Genomic DNA, 10,386 nt, shown 5'->3' on the forward strand with positions numbered 1-10,386 from the left:
CCAGACGGACCAGTAGAAAAGTCATGTGACTAACACAACCGACAGTCCACTAGTGAGACGAAACAAACACGAGCAAATAAAAGTGAAACCAACTCTTGTGTTTGAGTCTCAGATTTTTGTCCAGGCGTCAAAATATCAAGGCCAGAATCGAAAACCCTACCTGGATCAGGCGCCCGTTCGTCGTTGTTGTTTTGTTTTTTTTTTTTTTTTTTGGGGTGGGGGTATATCTACAGACCTCTAAGTTCTGTATACTTGAGGGGTCATCCATAAATGACGTCACGCTTTTTTTGAAGATTTTTATCTCCCCCCTCCCCTCCGTCACACGTCATCACAAAAAGCCAGACCCCCCCCCCCTAAAATGACGTCAGACCTCACCCTACAACCCCCCCCCCCCTTCAAAATTGCAGTTGAATTTTTTTTTAAACATCGATATTTTCCAAAATCTTGTCTGAACTCTGTCAGAATAGAGTATTTTAATCAATTCCTATTACAATTTATTAAAACGGTTTTCTAATACGCAAAATAACGTCTAAAATTCGTTTTCTAACATTGCTTTTTATAATGCTAAAGTGTGACGTCGCGCCATCTGACCCCCCCCCCCCCCCCTCTCATCACACACCAGTCACAAAATTACGGACCCCCTCCCCTCTACGAGTGTGACGTCATTTATGGACGACCCCAGAGAGAAAAGCAAAACAAAAATTCATTAAAAAAAAGTTTTAATAACAAGCTTTTATGTACTAATGCACTAAAAAGTAGAAAATAAATTATACACTACTATTTAAATAACTATAAAGAAAAGCGTGGGTCACTTTAGTATCTATTGGATACCTTTACTAATATTTAGGAAGAGACCCACGCTTCTCTTTATAGTTATTTTAATAGTAGTGTATAATTTATTTTCTACTTTTTAGTGCATTATTGCATAAAAGCCAGAGTTTCTTCCAAGTATCTCTTCGGGGGGGCAAAGTCCCCCCCCCCCCCCCCCCGAAATTTTTTTACCCCCCCCCCCCCCCGAACGAAATGAAATTCATATAATTTATATAGAAAATATATACTTTTAACAGTGTCCGCCCCCCCCCCCCCCGAAGAAAATTTACCGCCCCCCCCCCCCCCCCGAAAATTTAAAGTGCCCCCCCCCCCCCCCCCGGAGAAAAAGTCTGGAAGAAACACTGATAAAAGCTTGTTATTAAAACGTTTTTTATGGATTTTTTTTTTCATTACTTTAAAAAAAATTTAAATTTACAATAGAATTGCATGACTAAAAACCATTGCGCACCCAATGAACGTGAAGACATGTATAATAGTGCGGAATAGTTGGGTAAGACTACCTACTAATTTGGTCAAAATTTTAATTAATTCATAAAAAATTAATAAGGCAACTAATTAAATCAAATTTAATGTCATGTTGCATTGTCTTCGTGTCTTGGCCCACGTGCCACGTTGAAACAAATCTGTCAGTTAGATGTGTCCGAAATTTAGGCATTTCGATCTAGACAGACAGACTAACGACATAGGAAGCAAGTTAAATAAAAGCGTGTAAAAAAATTGATAAAAACGTTTTAATAACAAGCTTTTATTAATAATGCACTAAACAATAGAAAATAAATTATAACCTACTATTATAATAACTATGAAGAAATACGTGGGTCACTTTATTATCTATTGGATACCTTTACTAATATTAGGAAGGGACTCACGCTTTTCTTTATAGTTATTTTAATAGTAGTGTATAATTTATATTCTACTGTTTAGTGCATTATTAATAAAAGCTTGTTATTAAAGCGTTTTTTACAAAAAAAAAATTCAGTACTTTAAATTTTAAAAATATACAATAGAATTAGGGAATGAGTGGTCAAGCGCAACCTTTTGAGACGGAAGAGCCAAAAGCTACAATTTACAAAATTTCCCAGTTTTTAAAGAGCCACTAACATCTTTATTTCAACATTTGGTATTTAATTAGGATTAGGTAAAATAAATTTGATTTGTTATTTAAAATAGATAGCTTTAAATATGAAATAATATTAATTCATATAAAAACATACACGTTTCTCTAGAATAATAACATTTGTAATAAGAAAATATAATCATAGGATTATCCCAATCCATTTTAAAAGATGGTTGTTTTTTTTTTTCATTTTTACGGATATCACCGGCTCAGGCGGTGTCTCCCATTAGTCAGACAGGCCTCAACACGGCAAACTCCGAAAAACTTGCTTGGATATCGGTTTGATTTCCGTGTATCGGCCGCTTCTGTCATTTGGTTCTCACCAAGCTTATATTCCACCCTACTGAAAGCAGGTTAAACGTGTACCCCCACCGTCCAGTGAAAATAAAATAATACGAGCCGACCCGCTGCGTATCATACGCCGCTATTTAGTTGGTTTTTTTTCTACTTTTCAGTAATTTATAATTTGTGAATTCGACAGTAACAATGCTGCCATTGAAAATATTTGTTTAAAAACACTACCCCCCCCCCCCCCCCAAGTGAAAGCAGCCTCCTCTTACTTACCTCCTCTAAGTTTAAAATCGTTTCAAACTAAATTATCTGCCCCTAATAGCCGTCACCAAACCCGTCTCTGTGATTGTAAAATGTAAACAGAGTGAACACCGCTCACCAGATCATGTGGGGGTGGTAGTGATAGTGATAGAGAGGAAGAGAGGGGACTGCAAAGGCGCGCTTGCAGCTTGTTTTCTAACTGATCCCAGAAGAGAATTATATATATAGATAACTATTAATATTTGTGTAAGGAGCTCGAGAGCCGCATCTTGACATCAAAAGAGCCGCATGCGGCTCGCGAGCCACAGGTTGCCGACCCCTGGTCTAGCGGTAGAGAGCTGGACTGCTAACCCGTAAGTCTCGAGTTCTAATCCGGGTTCAAGTCAGTAGACTGTCCACCCAACCCTGATGGGTACCGAACTCACGTTAGGGAAAGTAAAGGCGGCCGAGGTCACAGAAACAAGTGAACTCTACTTCACTTGCCATATAGACCGTCAGGTTTGAAAAGGGAACTTTACTTTTACAATAGAGTTGCACGACTAAAAAACAGGCGCACCTAATGAACTCGATGACGCGGAATAGTTTGATGAGACAGCCTACTAATTTGGACACACTTTTAATTAATTCATAAAAAATTAATTTGGCATCAAAATTAAGTCAAATTTAATGTCAGATTGCATTGTCTTTATGTCTTTACCCACGAGCCAACTTTGAATCGTATCTGTCAGTCAGAAGTGTCTGTAATTTCACTCTGGCGTTTCGATCTAGACAGACAGACGGGACGAGGAAGCAAGTTAAATAAAAGTTTGTAAATAAAAACTAGGAGAAAATGGCATGTAAAAACAAATATCATAACAATATAACAGAGTGTATTTTTAAAAGTCTCAATTGAAATCAAGAAAAGCGAAAGAAAAGCAAACAATTCCAAACAAAAGACTCGATAACCGGCATTTATTTAACTGTAGCTGGGTGTCGCTTGCTAGTGTTTGCTGGTTCCTAATGTCCGCTGGTGCTTGATGGTGTCTAATGTCTGCTGTTGGTGTTGCCTAGCGTTGTCTGTTGCGTGGAGTCTGCTGGTGACTGGTGTGTCAGGTGGGGTCTAGTGTTGGCTGGCTAGTATCGTGTGGCCTTAGAGGATCCCCCCTTCTTCTTCTGATGCTGTTTGATGAGCAGGTCTAGTGTTGGCTGGCTAGTATCGTGTGGCCTTAGAGGATCCCCCCTTCTTCTTCTGATGCTGTTTGATGAGCAGGTCTAGTGTTGGCTGGCTAGTATCGTGTGGCCTTAGAGGATCCCCCCTTCTTCTTCTGATGCTGTTTGATGAGCAGGTCTAGTGTTGGCTGGCTAGTATCGTGTGGCCTTAGAGGATCCCCCCTTCTTCTTCTGATGCTGTTTGATGAGCAGGTCTAGTGTAGGCTGGCTAGTATCGTGTGGCCTTAGAGGATCCCCCCTTCTTCTTCTGGTGCTGTTTGATGAGCAGGTCTAGTGTTGGGTGTTGGCTGGCTAGTATCGTGTGGCCTTAGAGGATCCCCCCTTCTTCTTCTGATGCTGTTTGATGAGCAGGTCTAGTGTTGGCTGGCTAGTATCGTGTGGCCTTAGAGGATCCCCCCTTCTTCTTCTGGTGCTGTTTGATGAGCAGGTCTAGTGTTGGCTGGCTAGTATCGTGTGGCCTTAGAGGATCCCCCCTTCTTCTTCTGGTGCTGTTTGATGAACAGGTCTAGTGTTGGCTGGCTAGTATCGTGTGGCCTTAGAGGATCCCCCCTTCTTCTTCTGGTGCTGTTTGATGAACAGGTCTAGTGTTGGCTGGCTAGTATCGTGTGGCCTTAGAGGATCCCCCCTTCTTCTTCTGATGCTGTTTGATGAGCAGGTCTAGTGTTGGCTGGCTAGTATCGTGTGGCCTTAGAGGATCCCCCCTTCTTCTTCTGATGCTGTTTGATGAGCAGGTCTAGTGTTGGCTGGCTAGTATCGTGTGGCCTTAGAGGATCCCCCCTTTTTCTTCTGATGCTGTTTGATGAGCAGGTCTAGTGTTGGCTGGCTAGTATCGTGTGGCCTTAGAGGATCCCCCCTTCTTCTTCTGATGCTGTTTGATGAGCAGGTCTAGTGTTGGCTGGCTAGTATCGTGTGTTGGCTGGCTAGTATCGTGTGGCCTTAGAGGATCCCCCCCTTCTTCTTCTGATGCTGATTGATGAACAGGTCTAGTGTTGGCTGGCTAGTATCGTGTGGCCTTAGAGGATCCCCCCTTCTTCTTCTGATGCTGTTTGATGAGCAGGTCTAGTGTTGGCTGGCTAGTGTCGTGTGGCCTTAGAGGATCCCCCCTTCTTCTTCTGATGCTGTTTGATGAGCAGGTCTAGTGTTGGCTGGCTAGTATCGTGTGGCCTTAGAGGATCCCCCCCTTCTTCTTCTGGTGCTGTTTGATGAGCAGGTCTAGTGTTGGCTGGCTAGTATCGTGTGTTGGCTGGCTAGTATCGTGTGTTGGCTGGCTAGTATCGTGTGGCCTTAGAGGATCCCCCCTTCTTCTTCTGATGCTGTTTGATGAGCAGGTCTAGTGTTGGCTGGCTAGTATCGTGTGGCCTTAGAGGATCCCCCCTTCTTCTTCTGGTGCTGTTTGATGAGCAGGTCTAGTGTTGGCTGGCTAGTATCGTGTGGCCTTAGAGGATCCCCCCTTCTTCTTCTGATGCTGTTTGATGAGCAGGTCTAGTGTTGGCTGGCTAGTGTCGTGTGGCCTTAGAGGATCCCCCCTTCTTCTTCTGATGCTGTTTGATGAGCAGGTCTAGTGTTGGCTGGCTAGTATCGTGTGGCCTTAGAGGATCCCCCCCTTCTTCTTCTGGTGCTGTTTGATGAGCAGGTCTAGTGTTGGCTGGCTAGTATCGTGTGGCCTTAGAGGATCCCCCCTTCTTCTTCTGATGCTGTTTGATGAGCAGGTCTAGTGTTGGCTGGCTAGTATCGTGTGGCCTTAGAGGATCCCCCCTTCTTCTTCTGATGCTGTTTGATGAGCAGGTCTAGTGTTGGCTGGCTAGTATCGTGTGGCCTTAGAGGATCCCCCCTTCTTCTTCTGGTGCTGTTTGATGAGCAGGTCTAGTGTTGGCTGGCTAGTATCGTGTGGCCTTAGAGGATCCCCCCTTCTTCTTCTGGTGCTGTTTGATGAGCAGGTCTAGTGTTGGCTGGCTAGTATCGTGTGGCCTTAGAGGATCCCCCCTTCTTCTTCTGATGCTGTTTGATGAGCAGGTCTAGTGTTGGCTGGCTAGTATCGTGTGGCCTTAGAGGATCCCCCCTTCTTCTTCTGATGCTGTTTGATGAGCAGGTCTAGTGTTGGCTGGCTAGTATCGTGTGGCCTTAGAGGATCCCCCCTTCTTCTTCTGATGCTGTTTGATGAGCAGGTCTAGTGTTGGCTGGCTAGTATCGTGTGACCTTAGAGGATCCCCCCTTCTTCTTCTGATGCTGTTTGATGAGCAGGTCTAGTGTTGGCTGGCTAGTATCGTATGGCCTTAGAGGATCCCCCCTTCTTCTTCTGATGCTGTTTGATGAGCAGGTCTAGTGTTGGCTGGCTAGTATCGTGTGACCTTAGAGGATCCCCCTTCTTCTTCTGGTGCTGTTTGATGAGCAGGTCTAGTGTTGGCTGGCTAGTGTCGTGTGGCCTTAGAGGATCCCCCCTTCTTCTTCTGGTGCTGTTTGATGAGCAGGTCTAGTGTTGGCTGGCTAGTATCGTGAGGCCTTAGAGGATCCCCCCCCCCTTCTTGTTCTGGTGCTGTTTGATGAGCAGGTCTAGTGTTGGCTGGCTAGTATCGTGTGGCCTTAGAGGATCCCCCCTTCTTCTTCTGATGCTGTTTGATGAGCAGGTCTAGTGTTGGCTGGCTAGTATCGTGTGGCCTTAGAGGATCCCCCCTTCTTCTTCTGGTGCTGTTTGATGAGCAGGTCTAGTGTTGGCTGGCTAGTATCGTGTGACCTTAGAGGATCCCCCCTTCTTCTTCTGATGCTGTTTGATGAGCAGGTCTAGTGTTGGCTGGCTAGTATCGTGTGGCCTTAGAGGATCCCCCCTTCTTCTTCTGATGCTGTTTGATGAGCAGGTCTAGTGTTGGCTGGCTAGTATCGTATGGCCTTAGAGGATCCCCCCTTCTTCTTCTGATGCTGTTTGATGAGCAGGTCTAGTGTTGGCTGGCTAGTATCGTGTGGCCTTAGAGGATCCCCCCTTTTTCTTCTGATGCTGTTTGATGAGCAGGTCTAGTGTTGGCTGGCTAGTATCGTGTGGCCTTAGAGGATCCCCCCTTCTTCTTCTGATGCTGTTTGATGAGCAGGTCTAGTGTTGGCTGGCTAGTATCGTGTGTTGGCTGGCTAGTATCGTGTGGCCTTAGAGGATCCCCCCCTTCTTCTTCTGATGCTGATTGATGAACAGGTCTAGTGTTGGCTGGCTAGTATCGTGTGGCCTTAGAGGATCCCCCCTTCTTCTTCTGATGCTGTTTGATGAGCAGGTCTAGTGTTGGCTGGCTAGTATCGTGTGGCCTTAGAGGATCCCCCCTTCTTCTTCTGGTGCTGTTTGATGAGCAGGTCTAGTGTTGGCTGGCTAGTATCGTGTGGCCTTAGAGGATCCCCCCTTCTTCTTCTGGTGCTGTTTGATAAGCAGGTCTAGTGTTGGCTGGCTAGTATCGTGTGGCCTTAGAGGATCCCCCCTTCTTCTTCTGATGCTGTTTGATGAGCAGGTCTAGTGTTGGCTGGCTAGTATCGTGTGGCCTTAGAGGATCCCCCCTTCTTCTTCTGATGCTGTTTGATGAGCAGGTCTAGTGTTGGCTGGCTAGTATCGTGAGGCCTTAGAGGATCCCCCCCCTTCTTGTTCTGGTGCTGTTTGATGAGCAGGTCTAGTGTTGGCTGGCTAGTATCGTGTGGCCTTAGAGGATCCCCCCTTCTTCTTCTGATGCTGTTTGATGAGCAGGTCTAGTGTTGGCTGGCTAGTATCGTGTGACCTTAGAGGATCCCCCCTTCTTCTTCTGATGCTGTTTGATGAGCAGGTCTAGTGTTGGCTGGCTAGTATCGTGTGACCTTAGAGGATCCCCCCTTCTTCTTCTGATGCTGTTTGATGAGCAGGTCTAGTGTTGGCTGGCTAGTGTCGTGTGGCCTTAGAGGATCCCCCCTTCTTCTTCTGGTGCTGTTTGATGAGCAGGTCTAGTGTTGGCTGGCTAGTATCGTATGGCCTTAGAGGATCCCCCCTTCTTCTTCTGGTGCTGTTTGATGAGCAGGTCTAGTGTTGGCTGGCTAGTATCGTGTAGCCTTAGAGGATCCCCCCTTCTTCTCCTGGTGCTGTTTGATGAGCAGGTCTAGTGTTGGCTGGCTAGTATCGTGTGGCCTTAGAGGATCCCCCCTTCTTCTTCTGGTGCTGTTTGATGAGCAGGTCTAGTGTTGGCAGGCTAGTATCGTGTGGCCTTAGAGGATCCCCCCTTCTTCTTCTGGTGCTGTTTGATGAGCAGGTCTAGTGTTGGCTGGCTAGTATCGTGTAGCCTTAGAGGATCCCCCCTTCTTCTTCTGATGCTGTTTGATGAGCAGGTCTAGTGTTGGCTGGCTAGTATCGTGTGGCCTTAGAGGATCCCCCCTTCTTCTTCTGGTGCTGTTTGATGAGCAGGTCTAGTGTTGGCTGGCTAGTATCGTGTGGCCTTAGAGGATCCCCCCTTCTTCTTCTGGTGCTGTTTGATGAGCAGGTCTAGTGTTGGCTGGCTAGTATCGTGTGGCCTTAGAGGATCCCCCCTTCTTCTTCTGATGCTGTTTGATGAGCAGGTCTAGTGTTGGCTGGCTAGTATCGTGTGGCCTTAGAGGATCCCCCCTTCTTCTTCTGATGCTGTTTGATGAGCAGGTCTAGTGTTGGCTGGCTAGTATCGTGTGGCCTTAGAGGATCCCCCCTTCTTCTTCTGATGCTGTTTGATGAGCAGGTCTAGTGTTGGCTGGCTAGTATCGTGTGACCTTAGAGGATCCCCCCTTCTTCTTCTGATGCTGTTTGATGAGCAGGTCTAGTGTTGGCTGGCTAGTGTCGTGTGGCCTTAGAGGATCCCCCCTTCTTCTTCTGGTGCTGTTTGATGAGCAGGTCTAGTGTTGGCTGGCTAGTATCGTGAGGCCTTAGAGGATCCCCCCCCCTTCTTGTTCTGGTGCTGTTTGATGAGCAGGTCTAGTGTTGGCTGGCTAGTATCGTGTGGCCTTAGAGGATCCCCCCTTCTTCTTCTGGTGCTGTTTGATGAGCAGGTCTAGTGTTGGCTGGCTAGTATCGTGTGGCCTTAGAGGATCCCCCCTTCTTCTTCTGATGCTGTTTGATGAGCAGGTCTAGTGTTGGCTGGCTAGTATCGTGTGGCCTTAGAGGATCCCCCCTTCTTCTTCTGATGCTGTTTGATGAGCAGGTCTAGTGTTGGCTGGCTAGTATCGTGTGGCCTTAGAGGATCCCCCCTTTTTCTTCTGATGCTGTTTGATGAGCAGGTCTAGTGTTGGCTGGCTAGTATCGTGTGGCCTTAGAGGATCCCCCCTTCTTCTTCTGATGCTGTTTGATGAGCAGGTCTAGTGTTGGCTGGCTAGTATCGTGTGTTGGCTGGCTAGTATCGTGTGGCCTTAGAGGATCCCCCCCTTCTTCTTCTGATGCTGATTGATGAACAGGTCTAGTGTTGGCTGGCTAGTATCGTGTGGCCTTAGAGGATCCCCCCTTCTTCTTCTGATGCTGTTTGATGAGCAGGTCTAGTGTTGGCTGGCTAGTGTCGTGTGGCCTTAGAGGATCCCCCCTTCTTCTTCTGATGCTGTTTGATGAGCAGGTCTAGTGTTGGCTGGCTAGTATCGTGTGGCCTTAGAGGATCCCCCCCTTCTTCTTCTGGTGCTGTTTGATGAGCAGGTCTAGTGTTGGCTGGCTAGTATCGTGTGTTGGCTGGCTAGTATCGTGTGGCCTTAGAGGATCCCCCCTTCTTCTTCTGATGCTGTTTGATGAGCAGGTCTAGTGTTGGCTGGCTAGTATCGTGTGGCCTTAGAGGATCCCCCCTTCTTCTTCTGGTGCTGTTTGATGAGCAGGTCTAGTGTTGGCTGGCTAGTATCGTGTGGCCTTAGAGGATCCCCCCTTCTTCTTCTGGTGCTGTTTGATGAGCAGGTCTAGTGTTGGCTGGCTAGTATCGTGTGGCCTTAGAGGATCCCCCTTCTTCTTCTGATGCTGTTTGATGAGCAGGTCTAGTGTTGGCTGGCTAGTATCGTGTGGCCTTAGAGGATCCCCCCTTCTTCTTCTGATGCTGTTTGATGAGCAGGTCTAGTGTTGGCTGGCTAGTATCGTGTGGCCTTAGAGGATCCCCCCTTCTTCTTCTGATGCTGTTTGATGAGCAGGTCTAGTGTTGGCTGGCTAGTATCGTGTGGCCTTAGAGGATCCCCCCTTGTGGTGCTGTTTGATGAGCAGGTCTAGTGTTGGCTGGCTAGTATCGTGTGACCTTAGAGGATCCCCCCTTCTTCTTCTGATGCTGTTTGATGAGCAGGTCTAGTGTTGGCTGGCTAGTGTCGTGTGGCCTTAGAGGATCCCCCCTTCTTCTTCTGGTGCTGTTTGATGAGCAGGTCTAGTGTTGGCTGGCTAGTATCGTGAGGCCTTAGAGGATCCCCCCCCCTTCTTGTTCTGGTGCTGTTTGATGAGCAGGTCTAGTGTTGGCTGGCTAGTATCGTGTGGCCTTAGAGGATCCCCCCTTCTTCTTCTGATGCTGTTTGATGAGCAGGTCTAGTGTTGGCTGGCTAGTGTCGTGTGGCCTTAGAGGATCCCCCCTTCTTCTTCTGGTGCTGTTTGATGAGCAGGTCTAGTGTTGGCTGGCTAGTGTCGTGTGGCCTTAGAGGATCCCCCCTTCTTCTTCTGGTGCTGTTTGATGAGCAGGTCTAGTGTTGGCTGGCTAGTATCGTGAGGCCTT

This window comes from Physella acuta, unplaced genomic scaffold (assembly GCF_028476545.2).
Source record: "Physella acuta isolate Inbredline_101_S28 unplaced genomic scaffold, ASM2847654v3 ptg000079l, whole genome shotgun sequence".
Taxonomy (NCBI): domain Eukaryota; kingdom Metazoa; phylum Mollusca; class Gastropoda; family Physidae; genus Physella; species Physella acuta.